General features: G+C 48.2%; 1 protein-coding gene across 1 annotated transcript in view; it reads left to right on the forward strand.

Moving 5' to 3' along the window:
* PCSK6 (proprotein convertase subtilisin/kexin type 6) overlaps positions 1–22359 on the forward strand; it is a 338484-nt gene that overhangs the window by 262382 nt on the left and 53743 nt on the right. The gene's annotated exons all lie outside the window — the stretch shown is intronic.

A 22359-nucleotide genomic window follows, 5' to 3' on the forward strand; every position in this document is an offset into this window, starting at 1 on the left:
AAAAAAGACACAAGTCCATCAAGTCCAACCTATGTGTGTGATTATGTGTCAGTATTACATTGTATATCCCTGTATATTGCGGTCATTCAGGTGATTATCTAATAGTTTCTTGAAGCTATCAATGCTCCCCGCTGAGACCACCGCCTGTGGAAGGGAATTCCACATCCTTGCCGCTCTTACAGTAAAGAACCCTCTACGTAGTTTAAGGTTAAACCTCTTTTCTTCTAATTGTAATGAGTGGCCACGAGTCTTATTAAACTCTCTTCTGCGAAAAAGTTTTATCCCTATTGTGGGGTCACCAGTACAGTATTTGTAAATTGAAATCATATCCCCTCTCAAGCGTCTCTTCTCCAGAGAGAATAAGTTCAGTGCTCGCAACCTTTCCTCATGACTAAGATCCTCCAGACCCTTTATTAGCTTTGTTGCCCTTCTTTGTACTCGCTCCATTTCCAGTACATCCCTCCTGAGGACTGGTGCCCAGAACTGGACAGCATACTCCAGGTGCGGGCGGACCAGAGTCTTGTAGAGCGGGAGAATTATCGTTTTATCTCTGCAGTTGATCCCCCTTTTAATGCATGCCAATATTCTGTTTGCTTTATTAGCAGCAGCTTGGCATTGCATGCCATTGCTGAGCCTATCATCCACTAGGACCCCCAGGTCCTTTTTCCATCCTAGATTCCCCCAGAGGTTCTCCCCCCAGTGTATAGATTGCATTCATATTTTTGCCACCCAAATGCATTATTTTACATTTTTCTACATTGAACCTCATTTGCCATGTAGTCGCCCACCCCATTAATTTGTTCAGGTCTTTTTGCAAGATTTCCACATCCTGCGGAGAAGTTATTGCCCTGCTTAGCTTAGAATCGTCTGCAAATACAGAGATTGAACTGTTTATCCCATCCTCCAGGTCGTTTATGAACAAATTGAATAGGATTGGTCCCAGCACAGAACCCTGGGGAACCCCACTACCCACCCCTGACCATTCTGAGTACTCCCCATTTATCACCACCCTCTGAACACGCCCTTGTAGCCGGTTTTCAATCCATGTACTCACCCTATGGTCCATGCCAACGCACCTTATTTTGTACAGTAAACGTTTATGGGGAACTGTGTCAAATGCTTTTGCAAAATCCAGATACACCACGTCTACGGGCCTTCCTTTATCTAGATGGCAACTCACCTCCTCATAGAAGGTTAATAGATTGGTTTGGCAAGAACGATTCTTCATGAATCCATGCTGATTACTGCTAATGATATCATTCTTATTACTAAAATCTTGTATATAGTCCCTTATCATCCCCTCCAAGAGTTTACATACTATTGATGTTAGGCTAACTGGTCTGTAATTCCCAGGGATGTTTTTTGGGCCCTTTTTAAATATTGGTGCTACATTGGCTTTTCTCCAATCAGCTGGTACCATTCCAGTCAATAGATTGTCTGTAAAAATTAGGAACAACGGTCTGGCAATCACCTGTCAAATATAATTTCCCCCTTAATTGTACTTTGTCATACAAGCTTACCAAGACAACGCATTTCGTAGATGTTACTGGAGCACACTACAACAGAACATGCCAGTGAAATAATATTTCTTTCTGGCATTAGCAATTTTCTCCCCTTTGATTTATATTGTGAGATGAATCAGTGGTGTGACCACTGTTGGCACATGTATACAAAGGTTTCTTGATATCCATGCCTCTATACTTCAGGTGAAGCTGTTCAGCAAAATGCATTGAGTCTGTATTCAAGCTTATATGACAAAGTTGAATTAGGAAGGAAATTAAGTATGACATATGACAAACTGAGAATCTAGAAGGACAAGTCATCGGTCTTTTATTATATGCTATAGGTCATTCCTTTACGATGAAACAATGTTGGTGTACACTATTTTATTCTGAAATGTTAACAATATTTGTAATAAAATACAATTTTTATTGAATATCTTGTGTTGCTGGTTTTCTATGGTACTAGAAAACCAGCGCTACCCAACCCCCCCCCCCCCCCTCCAACGGCAGACCGATGAGAAGGCGGCGACCCCCCCCAATGAGAAACCCGACGGGAAGGCGGCAACCCCCCCTCCCCCACAGGAGACCGACGAAAAGGCGGCGACCCCCCACAGGAGACCGACGGGAAGATGGCAACCCCCCTCCCCCACGGGAGACCGACGGGAAGACGGCAACCCCCCTCCCCCACGGGAGACCGACGTGAAGACGGCAACCCCCCTCCCCCACGGGAGACCGACGAGAAGACGGCAACCCCCCTCCCCCACGGGAGACCGACGGGAAGGCAGCAACCCCCCTCCCCCACGGGAGACCGACGGGAAGGCGGTCACCACCCCCCCCCCCCCACGGGAGACCGACGGGAAGGCGGTCACCCTCCCCCCCACGGGAGACCGACGGGAAGGCGGCCACCCCCCCCCGGGAGACCGACGAGAAGGCGGCCACCCCCCCCCCGGGAGACCGACGAGAAGGCGGCCACCCCCCCCCCCCCGGGAGACCGACGGGAAGGCGGCCACCCCCCCACGGGAGACCGACGGGAAGGCGGCCACCCCCCCCACGGGAGACCGACGGGAAGGCGGCCACCCCCCCACGGGAGACCGACGGGAAGGCGGCCACCCCCCCACGGGAGACCGACGGGAAGGCGGCCACCCCCCCCACGGGAGACCGACGGGAAGGCGGCAACCCCCCTCCCCCACGGGAGACCAACGTGAAGACGGCAACCCCCCTCCCCCACGGGAGACCGACGTGAAGACGGCAACCCCCCTCCCCCACGGGAGACCGACAGGAAGGCGGTCACCCCCCCCACGGGAGACCGACGGGAAGGCGGTCACCCCCCCCCCACGGGAGACTGACGGGAAGGCGGTCACCCTCCCCCCCACGGGAGACCGACGGGAAGGCGGCCACCCCCCCACGGGAGACCGACGGGAAGGCGGCCACCCCCCCACGGGAGACCGACGGGAAGGCGGCCACCCCCCGCACGGGAGACCGACGGGAAGGCGGCCACCCCCCCCACGGGAGACCGACGGGAAGGCGGCAACCCCCCTCCCCCACGGGAGACCGACGTGAAGACGGCAACCCCCCTCCCCCACGGGAGACCGACGAGAAGACGGCAACCCCCCTCCCCCACGGGAGACCGACGGGAAGGCAGCAACCCCCCTCCCCCACGGGAGACCGACGGGAAGGCGGTCACCCCCCCCCCACGGGAGACCGACGGGAAGGCGGTCACCCTCCCCCCCACGGGAGACCGACGGGAAGGCGGTCACCCTCCCCCCCACGGGAGACCGACGGGAAGGCGGTCACCCTCCCCCCCACGGGAGACAGACGGGAAGGCGGCCCCCCCCCCCGGGAGACCGACGGGAAGGCGGCCCCCCCCCCGGGAGACCGACGGGAAGGCGGCCACCCCCCCACGGGAGACCGACGGGAAGGCGGCCACACCCCCCCCACGGGAGACCGACGGGAAGCCGGCCACACCCCCCCCCACGGGAGACCGACGGGAAGCCGGCCACACCCCCCCCACGGGAGACCGACGGGAAGCCGGCCACACCCCCCCCCACGGGAGACCGACGGGAAGCCGGCCACCCCCCCCCCACGGGAGACCGACGGGAAGCCGGCCACCCCCCCCCCACGGGAGACCGACGGGAAGCCGGCCACACCCCCCCACGGGAGACCGACGGGAAGCCGGCCACACACCCCCCCACGGGAGACCGACGGGAAGCCGGCCACCCCCCCACGGGAGACCGACGGAAAGGCGGCCACCCCCCCCACGGGAGACCGACGGGAAGGCGGCCACCCCCCCCACGGGAGACCGACGGGAAGGCGGCCACCCCCCCCACGGGAGACCGACGGGAAGGCGGCCACCCCCCCCACGGGAGACCGACGGGAAGGCGGCCACCCCCCCCACGGGAGACCGACGGGAAGGCGGCCACCCCCCCACGGGAGACCGACGGGAAGGCGGCCACCCCCCCCACGGGAGACCGACGGGAAGGCGGCCACCCCCCCCCACGGGAGACCGACGGGAAGGCGGCCACCCCCCCCACGGGAGACCGACGGGAAGGCGGCCACCCCCCCCACGGGAGACCGACGGGAAGGCGCCCACCCCCCCACGGGAGACCGACGGGAAGGCGCCCACCCCCCCACGGGAGACTAGGAAGGCGGGTAGAGTGACGGCAAGATGGCGACCCCCCCCCCTTGGGACACCGACGGAAAGGCGGCGACCACCCCCCACCCCACGGGAGACCGATTGGGAAAGCGATGACCCCCCTCAGAAGACAGACGGGGTCAAAGCTTCCTTTGACCCCCCCATCCCCCTGCGTGAGGGGAGACCGGCACCCCCCCCCCCCCCCCGGGAGACCTCCTTACCTTAGGGGGCAGATGACAAGGATCCAGAGTAGGACTGCTGCTCCTTTCTCCGGGGCCGTTGCTTCTCCTCCCGGCCGAACAGGAAGTAAGTCCTGAGACCTTATGGACGGGCCACCACTACAATCCGATGGAATTTAGGAGCCAGAGGATTACATTCACCAAAGAGTATAGGAATAGGAAGCTTTGACCGCAAGACGGAGTAATCTCACCATCCTCTAGATCAAGGTTTCTCAACCAGGGTTCTATTAAACCCTATGGTTCTTCCGGGGGTTGCTAGGGGTTTCTTGGGCAATTAGCAGTTCTCTCAGATAAGCACCCATTACATAGTTAGGTTGAAAAAAACACAAGTCTGTCTAGTTCATCCATTGATCTTTTTATCTATTTGTAAGGGGGGAATTCTTCCTAATGATCACAAGTGTAAGGAGCATTCTTCCCACTGACCATCACACCAATGTATCTTAAGTTGTAGATATAGTAATTTTTAACAGGGGTTCCCTGGGACTAGAAAGTTATTTCTAGGATTCCTCTAGACCTGGCTGCTCTAGACCAGCGGTTGCCAGGGGTTCTGCCACATATCAACATTGTGGAGGATGTATACCGCCCAATGTTGCCAGTGATGTTCTCAATGCTCACTGACAGTACTGCCGACACACATTGTTACCCAATGCCACCTCATTGTTATCCGACTCCTGTGAACTCAGAGGGAGGTTCCTGGATTAGTGCAGAGTGTGGGTGGTGGAGGGGGACTTCCAATGGCAGCGCTGATCACAGAAGACTGTGGGAGGGAGCACAGTGCTCGAGCACATGGCTGGATAAGGAGGGGAGATTCAATGGCGAGTCTGTGTAAAGCAGCAGTGTGATGCAGAGTTTGGGTGGGGTGGGCAGAGAGCTGGAGAATTCTGTGATTTAGAGGAAGAGGGGCAGAGAGCCAGAGCATTGTGTGTGTATAAGGCAATAGGTTGACCAGGTGGGAGGGGGCAGAGAGCTGAAGCAATGTGTGTATAAGACCTGTAAAATTCATATTAGTGGTCTGTGGGATTCAAAATTGTGAGTTGTGTGGTCCGTGAGGTCTGTATGGTTGACTACCACTGATGCAGATGATCCACAGACCATTCTAGAACAATATTGGCTATTCTGAGAGGCTGGAAGTGTTGGCTTCTCTGGTTCAGGTCTTACACAGTATCAGTAAGGGGTAATACATTGCACCCTTCCCAGAGTTGGATCATAGAAAATGGCAGACTAATGTATAAGAGGTTGTTGCTTAGTAAATGCATCAGAGATTGTAGCCTCATTTTGGGCAGCACTTTTAGAGTGGGGGGGTTTCTGATGGGTAATCTAATATAATGGGAATCCCTGATAGTCTCTTAATGGGTACTCTGATGTTAACGGGGACCCTGATCTAAAGGGGCACTCTGGTGGGGACCCTTCTGAAAGGGGAGACTCTGATGTAAAGGGAACCATGATGGGGACCCTGATGTAAGAGGTACTCTGTGGACCCTCATGTAAGAGGGTACTCTGATGTAAGTAGCGACCCTGATTGAGACTCTAATGTAAGGGGGGGGGCCTGATAAAGACTCTTGATGGGTACCATGATGTAAAGGGGGGCTCTGATGGGAACCCCTGATGTAAGGGGGACTGAGATGGGGACCCTGATAGAGACCTTGATGTAAGAAGGGACCTTGACGGGGATCCTGCATAAAGGGCAGAATCTGATCTAAAGGGAACTGTAAGGGGGAACTCTGGGGGCCTTCACGTTAGGAGGTTTCTGATGGGTGCTTTGATGTAATGGGGGGCTCTGATGGAGACTCATGTAAGTGGGGAATCTGACTGAGACGCTAGTGTAAGGGGGCCCTGATAGACTCCTGATGGGTTCTCTGATATAAGGGGTAGCCTAACTGAGACTCTAATATATAGAGGGGCTCTGATAGTGGCTTGATGAGTACGCAGATGTAAGGGGGCATCCTGATGGTGACTTTGATGGGGACCCTGATCTAAGAAGGCACTCTAATGGGGACCGTGCTAAAAAGGGAGACTGTAACGTAAAGGGAATTAAGATGGGACCCTGATTTAAGGGGGACTCTGGAGACCCTGAAGTAAGCGGGTTTCTGATGGGTACTCTGATGTAATGGGGAACCGTGATGCAGACTCGTATGTAAGTGGGGATCCTGATTGACACTCTAGAGTAAGAAATTGTTGATGGACTCCTGATGGGTACGCTGATGTAACGGGAACTCTAACGGGGACCTTGATGTAATGAGGGCTTTGATGGGAATCCTAATCTAAGCAGGGACTCTGATGGGAGCACCCAATGTATGGTAAGGCTGTGATGTAAGGGGAGGACTGTGATAGTCTAAAGTTTATTTGGAATTTCTTTACTTTCTTTTAATCCTTTGTCTGTTCTGAACCGTATGCCGTTTACAAAAAAAAAAAAAAAAAAGTTCCACGTAAAAAGTATTCATTTAAATTGCATTTATCCATTTATAAAACAATTTTTTTTTCGACCTGCAAATATTTGTAAAATAAACGATGTGAACCTCGCATTAAAAAGTTTGGAGACCTCTGGCATAAAGCATCCAAGTATACTGTTATATGAAACCTATAAAGTAGGATATTAAATATGAACTGTTTTTCCTTTTGGACATAAATCTAGTTATGATGATCAGAAATCGGATTTGGGATGTTAGCACCGTGTCCTGTCCCCGGTCCATGCTGAGCTGACATGACTTAATGAGGAGGAACCCAGCCTGACATCAGCTAAATAGTTTTAGACAGCCTGGGCCCCCGAGGGGCCGCTCACCACAAGCTGTGTACGCATTGCTGGGCGCGAAGCAGAGGCCAACTTGCATTGGAAGTTGAGTGTCAGCCCACGTGCTGAACCCAGATCATACAGTGATATGTGAACATCTGGCAGTGTTCGAGGAACGAGACGGGATGGGTGCGAACATGACTCTGAAATCGGCATTAGTCATGGAGCTTGTTCATATTATGTAGTTTTCTCGCACTATAAACAAAACATTGAGGCAAAAAGACGTTCATTTCACAACTTGCCCACAACTTTATGAACTGTTTCTAAAAGTGAAAGCGTTGCCTGATTTTTTTTTTTATTTTTTATAGCAAGTGAAGTTGCTTTGAGAAAAGAAGTAAATGACTCGCAGTTCATGATCTATAAATAAAATTATTCTTATTGATCTCCTGCACACTGAAGCAATGCAACTGTTTAACGTGTGTATCAATGCAAAATATATACAGTTTTCTCAGAAAAGTGAGTACACCCCTCACATTTTTTGTAAATAATTTATTCTATCTTTTCATGTGACAACACTGAAGAAATGACACTTTGCTCCAATGTAAAGTAGTGAGTGTACAGCTTGTATAACAGTGTAAATTTGCTGTCCCCTCAAAATAACTCAACACACAGCCATTAATGTCTAAACCGCTGGCAACAAAAGTGAGTACACCCCTAAGTGAAAATGTCCAAATTGGGCCCAAAGTGTCAATATTTTGTGTGGCCACCATTATTTTCCAGCACTGCCTTAACCCTCTTGGGCATGGAGTTCACCAGAGCTTCACAGGTTGTCACTGGAGTCCTCTTCCACTCCTCCATGACGACATCACGGAGCTGGTGGATGTTAGAGACCTTGCGCTCCTCCACCTTCCATTTGAGGATGCCCCACAGATGCTCAATAGGGTTTAGGTCTGGAGACATGCTTGGCCAGTCCATCACCTTTACCCTCAGCTTCTTTAGCAAGGCAGTGGTCATCTTGGAGGTGTGTTTGTGGTCGTTATCATGTTGGAAGACTGCCCTGCGGCCCAGTCTCTGAAGGGAGGAGATCATGCTCTGCTTCAGTATGTCACAGTACATGTTGGCATTCATGGTTCCCTCAATGAACTGTAGCTCCCCAGTGCCGGCAGCACTCGTACAGCCCCAGACCATGACACTCCCACCACCATGCTTGACTGTAGGCAAGACACACTTGTCTTTGTACTCCTCACCTGGTTGCCGCTACACACGCTTGTCACCATCTGAACCAAATAAGTTTATCTTGGTCTCATCAGATCACAGGACATGGTTCCAGTAATCCATGTCCTTAGTCTGCTTGTCTTCAGCAAACTGTTTTCAGGCTTTCTTGTGCATCATCTTTAGAAGAGGCTTCCTTCTGGGACAACAGCCATGCAGACCAATTTGATGCAGTGTGCGGCGTATGGTCTGAGCACTGACAGGCTGACCCCCCCACCCCTTCAGCCTCTGCAGCAATGCTGGCAGCACTCATATGTCTATTTCCCAAAGACAACCTCTGGATATGACGCTGAGCACGTGTACTCAACTTCTTTGGTCGACCATGGCGAGGCCTGTTCTGAGGGGAACCTGTCCTGTTAAACCGCTGTATGGTCTTGGCCACCGTGCTGCAGCTCAGTTTCAGGGTCTTGGCAATCTTCTTATACCCTAGGCCATCTTTATGTAGAGCAACTATTTTTTTTTTAGATCCTCAGAGAGTTCTTTGCCATGAGGTGCCATGTTGAACTTCCAGTGACCAGTATGAGAGAGTGAGAGCGATAACACCAAATTTAACACACCTGCTCCCCATTCATACCTGAGACCTTGTAACACTAACGAGTCACATGACCCTGGGGAGGAAAAAAGGCTAATTGGGCCCAGTTTGGACATTTTCACTTAGGGGTGTACTCACTTTTTTGTTGCCAGCAGTTTAGACATTAATGACTGTGTGTTGAGTTATTTTGAGGGGACAGTAAATTTACACTGTTATACAAGCTGTACACTCACTACTTTACATTGTAGCAAAGTGTCATTTCTTCAGTGTTGTCACATGAAAAGATAGAATAAAATATTTTCAAAAATGTGAGGGGTGTACTGACTTTCATGAAATACTGTATATAAAAAAACATATGTAATGCTTCTCTGCAATACATGAACATTTCTTTGTGTTCCATCCATTTAAAGTGTTACTAAACCCAGGACCCTTCATTCACTATATCTGCTCTCCCACAGTACACAGAAATGCAATTATTTTTGTAAACATAAACCGCTAAATACCTCTTCTCAGCAGTATATATAGCAGTCTTGTGACGTCTATCAGTGTCTGGTTAAAGCTTGTAGGAGGAGGCTGTAATAGTATCCTATCATTGGTGTCAGTAGGGGTCAGATAGTGCCCCAAGGGCTGGATAAAGACAAGCAAAAGGCCACAGTTTGGAGACCACTAGTCTACAGAATGGTGTTTGATTATTTGTGGCAGTTCATTACACCTAGACTTAAAAAGAAAGTAAACCCTGATGGGTTTTACTTCCTCTGTCGTTCCCGGCAAAGTAAATCATAATGGGCTAGTATGCTGTGGCACTTACCTGCAATCGAAGCCCCGCTGGTGGAAGCATCCATCTTCTGCCCTCTTCCTTCCGGGACCGTGGACTCCAGCTCTGTGACTGGCCGGAGCCACGTGACTTCACTCCTGAGCATGCGTGCGGGAGCCCTCATTCACGACACATACAAGTGAAGAAACGGCACGGAGGTCCGTGTCTTCGCAGTGCATGCGCCGATGACATCATCAGCGCACTACAAGGTAGATATCTCCTAAACGGCACACTGTGTAGGAGATCTTTCCACTACCTATAGGTAAGTCTTATTCTAGGCTTGCCTGTAGGTCAAAGTGACGCAGGAGGGTTTAACAAGCATCTAACCCTTGCCATGCAGGGATAGATTTTTCAAGAATCCCAGAGTTCAGCTTTAACTTGCAATGTTTCAGAAATACAGATAGTCAAGGCCGTTCAGCTCCAGCTCCATCCCCATTGTAATACTGTTACCAGCAGATCAATCTTCATGATATGGTGTGACAAACAGCAATCCCAGGGGGAGTCGGGGCTTTTTGAGTAGAAGCTCTGATATCGGAATCACAGCTCTGAAGAGTCATCGTTGCTGTGCCGAGGTGGGAAATGCAATGTTGTTGAAGACGGGATTAAAGGAAAACTCCTCTCTTGTTGAAAAAGGCATAACCTATAATTGCCTCGTAAGCCATTTTGTAAATCAAGATGATTGAAAATCTCCAACTGCAGTCTTTTTGTAAAAGTGTCAAATGTGGTGAACTGGATACAATTTATACATCGTTGGTGTACATAATTCCCCCCCAGAAATGTGATTTTACTGCTTGTGCTTGCTGGTTTTCTCTGAAGTTTGAGGAACAAGTCAAACGTTTAGGCTCGGTTTCCACTATTGCAACCCCAAAGATTTTGCCGCAATTTTTTGCCCCGACTTGAAGCAATGCCTGTGTATTCTTGAGGTCTATGGACCTCAAGTCGCATCAAAGTGGGAACAAAGTAGTACAGGGACTACTTTGAAGTCGCTGCGACTTGAAGCCGCACAGATATGAACGGTGCTCATTGGAAATCATGGGGTATGACTTGTCATGCAACTTTTCAGTCCCAAATCACATGAAAAGTCGCACTAGTGGAAACCGAGCCTTAGCTGTTTCCTGCAATTGAAGTTTTATTTCATTCATGGGGCATGCTACCCTGTTTCCCCGAAAATAAGACCTAGTGTGATTGTCGGTGATGGCTGCAATATAAGCCCTACCCCCCAAATAAGCCCTAGTTAAAGTCCTTGTAGGTCTTATTTTCAGGGTAGGGCTTATTTTTGGGGAAACAGGGTAGGGCTTATTTGGGGGGTAGGGCTTATATTGCAGCCATCACTGACAATCACGTTAGGTCTTATTTTCGGGGAAACAGGGTAATAACCACTTTAAAACCAGGCGGTTTACAAGTAAAAATAAGTAGAGTAAAACCTTGGACTGCAAGCATAATTCGTTCCAGAAACATGCTTGTAATCCAAAGCACTTGTATATCAAAGCGAATTTCCCCATAAGAAATAATGGAAACTCAATTGATTCGTTCCACAACCATTTATTCATAGGTCCTTCAGTTTATAGTCCATATAAAAAGATTATAGCAATGTGATAGGTTGTGTAACCATAAAATGTCCATCCACAAATGGAAGCCTCCACAAGGGGATTAGAAACAAAATCCAACAGGAGCTCCAGAGTATAAAAGAGAAGAGAGGCGCCTCTAAGTGTAGCAATATGGTTACATTTAATGAAGGTACAACATTTAGCAACTCACATGGTTGATTATTAAAAGAGGCACATTTAAGTATGCAGGCATCCGGGGTAAAGCTGTCATCAGACCATCCTCTGCACCGCCGGCTCTCACTGCTGTCAGTCTACAATCATGATCGGAAAGACTACCCTGCAGTAGCGCGATCTGAAAGCGAGGCTTGAACCGCTCGTGGAGCGCAGCGTGGAAGGGATGACATTGATTGTTAAAATAAAAAAAAAAAAAAGAAAAAAAATGTAAAGACTCCCATCCATCCGTGCTCATGTGCAGAAGCGAAGGCATTCGCAAGTCACGCCCGCATATGTAAACGGTTTTCAAACCACGCGTCAGATATCACTGCGATCATTAGAGTGAGAGTACTAATTCTAGCACAAGACCTCTTCTATAACTCTAAACAGGTAACCTATAAAAATAAAGCATTGCCTATACACATTTTTAAGTACCGTAGTTTGTCGCCATTCCACGAGCGTGTGCGGTTTTAAAGCGTGACATGTTAGGTATCTGTTTACTCAAGGGGACCCGGGACTTTGCTAAAGCTATTTGGTGTTGGTGTTGAGATTTGGCTGGCCTGGGTGCCTCTGGGATCCCTGGACTCCTTTGGGGACTGGGAGGTTGCTCCTGGCATGTGCGGCCCCCACACTCGTGGGATTCATACAGTGGGATTAACGCATTTCCCTATTGTATTTCAATGCGGTTTGGCATCTAAACTTCTTTTTTATTTTATTTTTTTTTAAATTGCATTTAAAAGACTGGGACGCAAATACCGTGTGACATAAAATATTGCAATGACCGCCATTTTATTGCTGCTTAAAAAAAAAAAAAACGTATAATGTTTGGGGGTTCTAAGTAATTTTCTAGCAAAAAAATACAGTAAAACCTTGGTTTGAGAGTAATTTGGTTAGAGAGCATTTTGCAAAACAAGCAAAATTTTTAAATAAATTTTGAATTGATATACAAGCGATGTTTTGATATACAAGTAGCATCATGTCACCACAGAGTATAAAAGAGAAGAGAGGCGCCTCTAAGTGTAGCAATATGGTTACATTTAATGAAGGTACAACATTTAGCAACTCACATGGTTGATTAAAAGAGGCACATCTAATTATGCAGGGATCCGGGGTAAAGCTGTCCACATAGACCGTCCTCCTCACCACAATCGATGTCATCCCTTCCATGCTGCGCTCTACGAGTGGTTCAAGCCTCGCTTTCAGATCGCTCTACTGCAGGGTAGTCTTCCCGATCATGATTGCAGGCTGACAGTGGTGAGAGCCGGCGGTGCAGAGGATGGTCTATGTGGACAGCTCTACCCCGGATGCCTGCATACTTAGATGTGCCTGTTTTAATCATCAACCATGCGAGTTGCTAAATGTTGTACCTTCATTAAATGTAACCATATTACTACACTTAGAGGCTCCTCTCTTCTCTTTTATGCTCAGTGGTGACATGACGCTACTTGTATATCAAGACATTGCTTGTATATCAAGTCAAAATTTATTTAAAAATTTTGCTTGTCTTGCAAAATGCTCTCTAACCAAGTTACTCTCAAACCAAGGTTTTACTGTGTTTTTTTGCTAGAAAATTACATAGAACCCCCAAACATATGTGTTCTTTTTTTTTTTTAAGCAGAGACCCTAGAAAATAAAATGGCGGTCGTTGCAATATTTTATGTCACACGGTATTTGCGCTGCAGTCTTTCAAACGCAATTTTTTTGGAAAAAATGCAAAAGAAGTTTAGATGTCAAACCGCATTGAAATACTATAAGGAAATGCGTAATCTCTCTGTCGCTCTGCCCTGTTCTCGTCACCTCCCATTGCTGCTGTTGTTTCCAGTAGGACGGGCTGTCTGTGAGCTTCCGGCCGGCGCTCCAGACTACACTACATGCCTACTATTGTCTACTAACATGTGAGTTTAACCTTTTACTTATCCAATAAAGTCAATGATTTTACACTATATGGAGCCTTTTTTTCCTTCTATGACCGTATCTGAAATGCTGTGGGCTGATGTCTGAGTACCTGTCAGTGTGAACATCTTTAGCCTGACCCTGCAGTCTTTGATGTCCCGTCTCGGTATAAGGTCTCTGATCCATTGGTCTTGGTTCGAAGCAGTATTAACAAACAGCTTTCTCTGATCCTCTGTAATGGGGGATCATGAGTTTCTGGTAAGCGGCCAGTCTGATTTCACGGTGGTGGAGCAAGCACGCTTTTTTCTTCTCACAGCAAGAATTTGTTTTTTGGAACTTTTTTAAGATACTTTTATATCACTTGGGTGATTTATTTTTTATACATGGACTTTTTATTATCACTTTGAACATTTTATTTTTGGATGGATTATTCATTTGACATGTGTTTTGTATATTATGTATACACTAAAGGGGAACTCTTCACTTAGTTCTAAATATTTGGTTTGTTGATGATGTGTATGATCACCAATCTGTTTTAGCGCGATTCAACCCCCCTTTTTTCTCATTTAATTTCACTGTGTTTGTGTTACATAGATGAATCGCGGCTATAATTTTTATTGTTTATGTATTTCACCGTAGCGCAGTTATTCCCCTCATTTTTCTTACCAAAATTGGAGAAATGAAAATGTGCCCATTTTGAAGGCTTATATATGTGAGTTATTGGTCACAAAAAGGGTATGGGGGTCCAGGTACTGCCCTGGGGGAGATGTATGAATACAAAAAGTTTTTAAAAAAGATTGTTTCTATAGGAGCAATAATTTTAATGATGCTTAAAGTGAAACAAGAAACATGAAAATTTCCTTTTAAATATAGTGCCTGGGGGTCCCTTTAGTCTGCCTGTGAAGTGGCACATCTGTACTGTGTATAGAACCTGCTGCTGCAAAACTGACATTTATAAAGAAAAAAAATTCTTTACATTTAACATTGTTACCATTGCTGGCAATACAAAAATGTTAAAGAAAAAAAAAAAAAAAAAAAAAAAAACAGCGTCAGATGGGTCCCCCCCCCCCAAATCCATACCAGGCCCTTCGCGTCTGATATGGATTTTAAGGGAAACCCCAAGCCAATTTTTTTTTTTTAATGGCGTGCCCCCCAAAATTCATACCAGACCCTTATCCGAGCACACAGCCAGGTCAAGGGGGGGGGCAGATGAGCCCCCCTTTCTGAACAATACCAGGCCACATGCCCTCAACATGGGGGTGCTCTGTTTTGTTTTTTCATTCAGCTGTCAGCAGGGAAGCCCGTTGACAGCTGATGACTCATCCATTGTTAAGGACACAGCGCCCAGCTTCCCGAACTGCTCCTTAAAGAGGTGTTCCAGCCAAATTTTATTTTTTTAATAAGGACACTTACCTGTCCAGGGAGCCCGCGATGTCGGCCTCCTGAGGCCGATCCGTCCATCAGATCGAGTGCAGGCGCCGCCATTCTAACTAGGGGAAACCAGCAGTGGAGCCTTGTGGCTTCACTGCCCGTTTCCTACTGCGCATGCACGAGTCGCGCGGCGCTTTGTGAATGGCCAGCTTGTCTTCTGGGACACACACATGTACCAGAAGACAACGGGAGGGGCTTGCCGCAGAAGATGATGTGACCTCCTCGGCAAAGCTGGATCGGAAGAACTCTTAGTACTTTTAAAAAGGTATGTAGTTTAAAAAAAAATGTTTAAATATCCAAAAACTAGGGGTGTAGAGGTGGTCTTTCGTTTAAGACCACCTCTCAAAATTGGGTGGAACTCCACTTTAATCAGCTAATTACTGTGCCCTGATTGGGCAAAACGATGTGAAGCGCATTATGGGGCGCTCGGTGGGCAATCATCCCCAAAAAGGTGATGTCCAGGCCGACCTTTTGCTCAGCTCGAATGGTTTGCCTAACTCTTATAGAAAGCCTTGTATTTTTATTAATGAATACAAGGCTTCCTCTGATTGGCTAAGGGTGGACAGACAGACAGATGACTTCATGCTCACAGCAAGACATGTGTTAGTGAAGGAAATACTTTGTTTGGCCAGCTTGGCCCAAAGGCTAAACGGCTACACACCTCCTTTGGACATAGCAACACTCTGGGCTATGGCTGCATACAAACGGGACGGTAGCTGAGCCCAATTTGTATGCAGCCAGAAATGTATCCAGGGTCAGTCAGAGTCCCCAATTTCATGTAACCAGTAAGATAAGTAGTTGCATGCAAACAGGTGGTTACCGCTATTGATTGTACAGGGTGATGTGGCTGTAGCTAACTGCACACAGAGCATTGGGAGAAACTCCTGCACTGGCTGGTAGAGAAGCTAACCCACCCAAGCTAATAGGGCCTTAGCACAGAAAATGTTCTGAACTTAAAATGAAAGATCGAGCAATACCTAATTAAGGCTAAACCCACTTCCATCCCTATTCTAAGGCTATTTTATATAACCCTGTAATAAAAAAGGTCTGTATACTTGCCTATTCTGAAGCTAGTCTGGTCCCAGGATCAGTTGTCAGTGGAGGCTTCTGTGTAGAAGAGGAGCACCCAGCACTGGAAGCCCTATGGTAAGTCTATGGGTGACATAATCTCCTAGGCCAGGGGTCTTCAAACTACGGCCCTCCAGTTGTTCAGGAACTACAATTCCCATCATGTCTAGTCATGCCTGTGAATGTCAGAGTTTTACAATACCTCATGGGATGTGTAGTTCCGCAACAGCTGGAGAGCCATAGTTTGAAGATTCCTGTCCTAGGCATTTCCAGCCGTTATTGGCAATCTCTCCTATACACAGAAGTGGCTTCAGAATAGGTAAGTGTACAGATCCTTTCTTTAGCTAGAATAGCCTTAGAATGGGGTGGGCATAGGTTTAGACTTAGGTTTTGCCCAAACTTCCACTTTACGTTCCATCTGTAGAGCCTTGTGCTGGCGCCATGTCCTTTGGGACTCCTCAGCTCCAACCCACGTTAAATTATCATCATAAAACCTTAAATGGCCTTATTGTTTGGCATTGGTAGTTAGCAGGACGTGCTTATATTAAAATGAATGTCCAAACTTTGGAAGAGGACTGGCAGGCCATTTTGGTATATGCTGGGCTTGAGCTGAAACTCAAAGCTTTTATTTAAGTTTTGGATAGAGTAGTGAAGAATTAATTGCTATGTCTACTAGGGAGATTTCAAACTCTCTCATGCACATCTACCAAGCCTACCATATATAATAATGTTCTTGGCCATTTTTAGAAAAGAATTAGCATGACATGCATCTGTTCTGAGCAGCCAGTGGAATTGCTTCTAGCTGGGCCGTGTAATGAATGATATCGGATTGTGTCTGTAGGAGGTCAGTCTAAAGGCTGATGGATTTACATGTAATGTATCAGTAATTTGTTCACGTTCCCTTTCAACTCCATGGGTGGTCCCAGGCCTACCTGGTCATGTAAGGTTCTCGTCCTGTTTTTCTGTTCCTCTTCGTTTGGCGTTTTTTTTTTTTCGTTTCTCTTCCAAGTATAAATCTGTCCCTCCCGAAAACATGTTGACACAAGGAATTTTCATAAAAATCCATATGAATGTAATGTCTTCTTCTCCAAATTAGAGGTCGTTCCTCCAGTCTGAGCCTCGTGTCAGTGGCACCACTGTCACTCCGCTGGCACCAATACCCTTTTTTTTTTCATCTTCTGGGACTGTCATCTGGCTCTATATGCTTCAAAACAACTTAGCTACCAAACGACAGATGACTCATTCTGTACAGAGCAGTTTCACTCGCTTATGATCTCCATATTAACCATTCGCGTCACAGAGCTCAAATGAAAGCCAGACTCCAGGAAAATTAAATTCTCCTATTCATCCGAACTGCAAGGGTTAAACTGCTCGTTTTTAGATCTAGGGAGCGTAGCAAAGATGATTTACTTACCGGTCCTCTCAACCTCTGCTGCTCTACACTCAACCAGTCTATGGACCTCTTGGCATCAAGACAAGAGCAGGGACCATAGCGGTGCAATGGACATGGTGACACCGAGGGACATTTGTGACAGACCACTACCCTTCTCGCCAATTTGTGACAAAAGACTGGTCAACCTCGCACCGCGCTGTCACTTACTCAACAATGACACACTCAGCCGCGCCCTGCACAAAGATTTTCCAGCTTGCGGAACCACAGTCTAAGTGCCAACAGACTGAGAGTGATTGTCACTGGGTTAAAGTTAAAATAGAAGTACAGCCAAAGCTCATTTGGCTGTACTTCTCCCGTGGATCACAGGAGTGCAGTTCATGAGTGACACGTTTTCAACAGGCAGCGGGCTAAAGACCGCTGTCGGCTGACATCACAGCGCTGGTCCAGGCTCATGAATTATCACGACCATATGGTCGGGATCTGCCCACATGCCTGGACTGGCACCTTGCTCAGCCTCTCAGCAAGCCGCTGAGAGCCTGAGCCAGTCGCTCCCATCCCCGGCCCCCTCCACAGCCCAACGCTCCAGTGAGCACTGACAATCACCAGCTCTCTGCTCACGGAGCTTTGAAAACCGAGCGATCAATGGCATTTGATCACTCGGTTCTCAACCTAGAGCTGGCGGGGTACAGATGCAGCATCAGACCGATGCTGCATCCACCTAGGTATGATTAGAAAAAAAAATTCCCATACTTCTCTTTTAACTAAGCAATTAACCCTTTTAAACTGCCATCAGATAGCTTTTAGGCCTATCAGCCCTTCACGACAACAGCAATGATGACAGTGGCGGCCCGTCCATAGAGGGCGCGTGGGCACTGCCCCCTCTATCAATTAGTCCGGCCCCCTGATCCACATGCAGGGACGCCAGCCCATGGATTCCAATGGGGGGGGGGGGTGTTTTTGAAGCATGTGATTAGAGCCAGAGGCTCTAATAGGCTTCAAAACAGGGTGGGTTCCGGACACAGAGCATTGGGCTCGAAGCCCACCCAGTTGTGTGACGATAATGAATGAATGTTCGTTATCACCTCACTAATCCTCCCCCCGGCCAATCAGGAAGCGGGTCTGAAACCCGTCACCTGGTTGTCTGAAAGGACAGGCAATCCTATTGGACGCCTAGCAGCAGGAAAGAAGAGACGCACAAGGCGGAAAGATGGAGGACACAGGTTCCACCGCCTGACCTTCAGCTCACCGCTGCCTGACCCGCCGCCCATGCCATAGCTCACCGCTGTCACCCGCTGCCTGACCCGCCACCAAGATAGGGTAAGCAGTGGGCAGACAGCGAGCAGACCGGGGGAGGGTTGCTGGTTAAAAACCGCAGGGGGTGTTTAGGGTTGTGCTGGTTAAGTGCTGCGGAGGTGGGGGGGATTTGTGCTGGTTAAGTGCTGCGGTGGTGGGGGGGGTAGTTGTGCTGGTTAGGTGCCGCAGGGGGGTTGTGCTGGTTAAGTGTCACGTTTGTGGGGGGGGGGGGGGGGGGGCCTTTGTGAAATACATACAATGGTGTATTGCTGGACATTAGGAGGTCTAGAGTGAATGAACAGAGTGAGATAACTTCTAACAATAAGGTTAATTAATCAACATGAATTATGTTGCAGTCCAAAAAAGAAAAAGGGGTTCCATAGGGATTTAAGAGGTGTCGTTGACGCACCTAGTTCATCGGGTACCTATTAGTCTCCTCCATCCTAAGGGTCAAGGTCTAATTGAGGGGAAATGACAAAGCATGAGGGTGGGGAAGAATGGGAGGGAGAGACAGGTGTTTTTTTGTTTTTTTTAAGGAGGATTGGGGTGGTCAAGGGCCCACTCTGAGCAAGCATGATCAGCATAACATGTTCTAAAGCAGAAAATCGGAAATCAAGCTTATTCCCAGGATGGGGTTCCACCATACAGCCTATCGGTGAGCCCGGATCTATATATTTAGTGACCTGACAACTACCCATGACTTCCATACCTTTTCAAATTTCTGGGGACACTTGCGTCCCATGTACGTAAGTTTGTACAGAGGCAGCACAGAGTCCACCAGCATGCGCCACTGGGCAGCTGTAGGGGGAGTCACCAATTTCCAGTGCTGTAGGAGCACCTTTCTGGCATAGAAACACAGATAAAACAAGAGTTTTTTATGTGTGGAATTTGTCACGGAGTCTGTAATGCCTAAAAGAAGCTCTTTGGGGTCCATTGACACTGAGAGGTTGGTAACTATATTGACATCAGAGACCACCTTCCTCCAGAAACCCTGAATGGCCGGGCAGTCCCAGATGACATGAAAGTACGTTCCAACCGCCTGCTGGCACTTAGGACATGTCTCCAATTGTGTGGGATAAATTCGGGCCAGCCTTTGGGGGGGGGTGTAATAGGCCCTATGTGTGAATTTTAATTGGATGAACTGGTCCTTAGCAGAAATCAGTTAATATATATTGTTGTAATGCTAGGTCCCAGTCTTAATCTGACAAGGAGGGGGATATCTGCCTTCCAGGAGCGAAATAGGGGAGATTCCCCATATGAGTCTCCGCACATGAGGCGGAGATATAGAGAGGACAGGATTCTATCTGCACCATGAGAGGTGAGGTATCTTTCCACTACACGTGGCATCACAAGGATTACTCTGGGGAATTGTGCTTGTGTTGCATGTTTTAGCTGTAAGTAGTGGAGCAGCATCCATGAGGGAAGTTGGAATGCCTCCCGCAGGTCTGGGAAAGAAAGCAACACCCCAGCAGGCATAATCTGCTGCAGTTTTACTATTCCAAATCTAGCCCAGATGTTGGGGTCTGGAATGGATCTAAAGTGTGGTAGTTTAGGGTTGCCCCATAACGGGGTATGAGGTGAAATAGTGTCAGCTGTTCTAACTGCAGCGGTTACCTGTTCCCATACTTGGACCGTAGTTCGCATAGAGGTTGTTGCTTGCGGACTGGTCTTTACTCCTCTATAGACCATGTTTGTTAGGGCAGAGTAGGAACCCATAACAGCTGCCTCTAGGTTGACCGCTGGGTTAGACCTGGTCTGGGTGAACCACCACCAAACAGTGACCAGCACTGCCGCCCAGTAGTATTTCTGGAAACAAGGCAATGCCAGTCCGCCTGCAGATAGAGTGAGCTGTAGTTTGTTTAACTTTCCTTGGGACCTTCCCACCCCAGATGAAGGATGTGACAATCCAATCCAACTTGCAGAAAAAAAGCGGCAGTGATAGGGAAAGGAATTTGGGGAGAAAGGTCATTTTTTTGTAAGTTTACCCGTCCCACTTGTGTCAAGAGGAGTGTCTTCCATGTTTGGCATTTCAGTATTTGAGACAACAGCCTTTTTCAACCAGGGTGCCTTGAAGTTTCTTCAGGGGTGCCTTGGCAAAATGCCTAAAAATTGCCCAAAAATTTTGTACAGGTGGTGGATGAAGCCTGCCTTTTATTTACACAAAACCACAGGTTTTCATTGTGCACCATTACGACCTTCTAGCTGCCGACCTTCTAACAACCAATAACATCAGTTGATAAGGAGGATGTCAGTCGCCTGCATTGCATCCTTGTTTGACCCTCCCCTGCCCCTCTCCATCAGCTTTGGGGTCACATTAGCAGAGTGATGGAGAAAAACTGAAGAAGAGGAGAAACATTGGAATACTAGTCAGTACTAGTTTGCACCTCTAATGTTGGGTGTCCTACGTGTGTGGATGTTGCTGCATTATGTAAAACTATTAGAATAGTTGTTAAATTTTAGAATTGGGTGCCTCAAGACTGTCCATAATTTTGGAGGGTGCCTCCGGGATCTCTATATTTTGAAAGGAAGGGTGTCTTGACTGAAAAAAGTTTGAGAAACACTATCTTACAGTAATGCTCTTCGAGAGACAGGGATTCTTTTAGTTTGGCTTACCGCATTTAAAGACTATTTTAACACTTTTCCAAATATAGTTTATTAATGAAAAGGGTAAAATGGTGCAGATAAAATATTTACAGAAAAAGAGTTTTACAAAGAGACAATAATGCAACCGAGGAATACGAAGGAGTTAAAGAAAGAATACATAGTGATATTAAAGCCTTGTTTTTTGGGGGGTTTTTTTGCTTATAAATAACAAATATGTCATACTTACCTGCTCTGTGTAATGGTTTTGCACAGAGCAGCCCGGATCCTCCTCTTCTCGGGTCCCCCGCTGGCACTTCTGGCCCCTCCCTCCTGCTGAGTAGCCCCACAGCAAGCAGCTTGCTATGGGGGCACCGGAGCCGCTGCTCTCTGTCCATTTAGACATGGAGCCGCTGCTCGGTCCCGCACCCTCTCTTTCCTTATTGGCTCACGGACTTTGACAGGATCAGGAGCCAGTGGCGCCCCATTGCTGTTCTCAGCCAATGGAGAGAGAGAGTCCTGGCCAGTTGATACTCTCGTGCACATCGCTGGATCGAGATGGGCTCAGGTAAGTATTAGGGGGGCTACTACACACAGGTGTTTATGACTTTAGAACCACTTTAACCACTTCCCAACATATAGCAAAATGACATCCGGAAAGTGGTTGTATTATCCTGACTGGACGTCATATGAAGTCCAGCAGGACAAGCCGCTAGCGCGGCGATCGTTGGTGTGTCAGTCTAACACACCGCATCTCTGATCTAGGTAAAGAGCCTATGGCATAGGCTCTTTACCATGTGATGAGCTGTATCCAATCACAGCTCATCACATGGTAACCAGGAAGTGGCGTTTATCGGCTTATCCTCTCTTCGTGCTGACAAGGCATGAGTAGAGTGCCGATTGGCTGCTCTTCTGACGGGGGTCTGCGCTAATAATCAGCGCATTGATTATCAGTGCAGACCCATCGAGGATGCCCACTGGAGACCACCAAGGGAGGCCAATCAGTGCCCATTAGGGATGGCACTCTGTGCCCATCAGTGCCTCCTGATCAGTGCTGCCCACCAGTGCCGCCTATGTGTGCCTGCCAGTGGCGCCTATGTGTGCCTGCCAGTGGCGCCTATGTGTGCCCGCCAGTGGCGCCTATGTGTGCCCGCCAGTGGCGCCTATGTGTGCCGCCAGTGCTGCATATAAGTGCCTCCTTATCAGTGCCCGTCAGTGCAGC

This window comes from Aquarana catesbeiana, linkage group LG03 (assembly GCF_042186555.1).
Source record: "Aquarana catesbeiana isolate 2022-GZ linkage group LG03, ASM4218655v1, whole genome shotgun sequence".
NCBI lineage: Eukaryota > Metazoa > Chordata > Amphibia > Anura > Ranidae > Aquarana > Aquarana catesbeiana.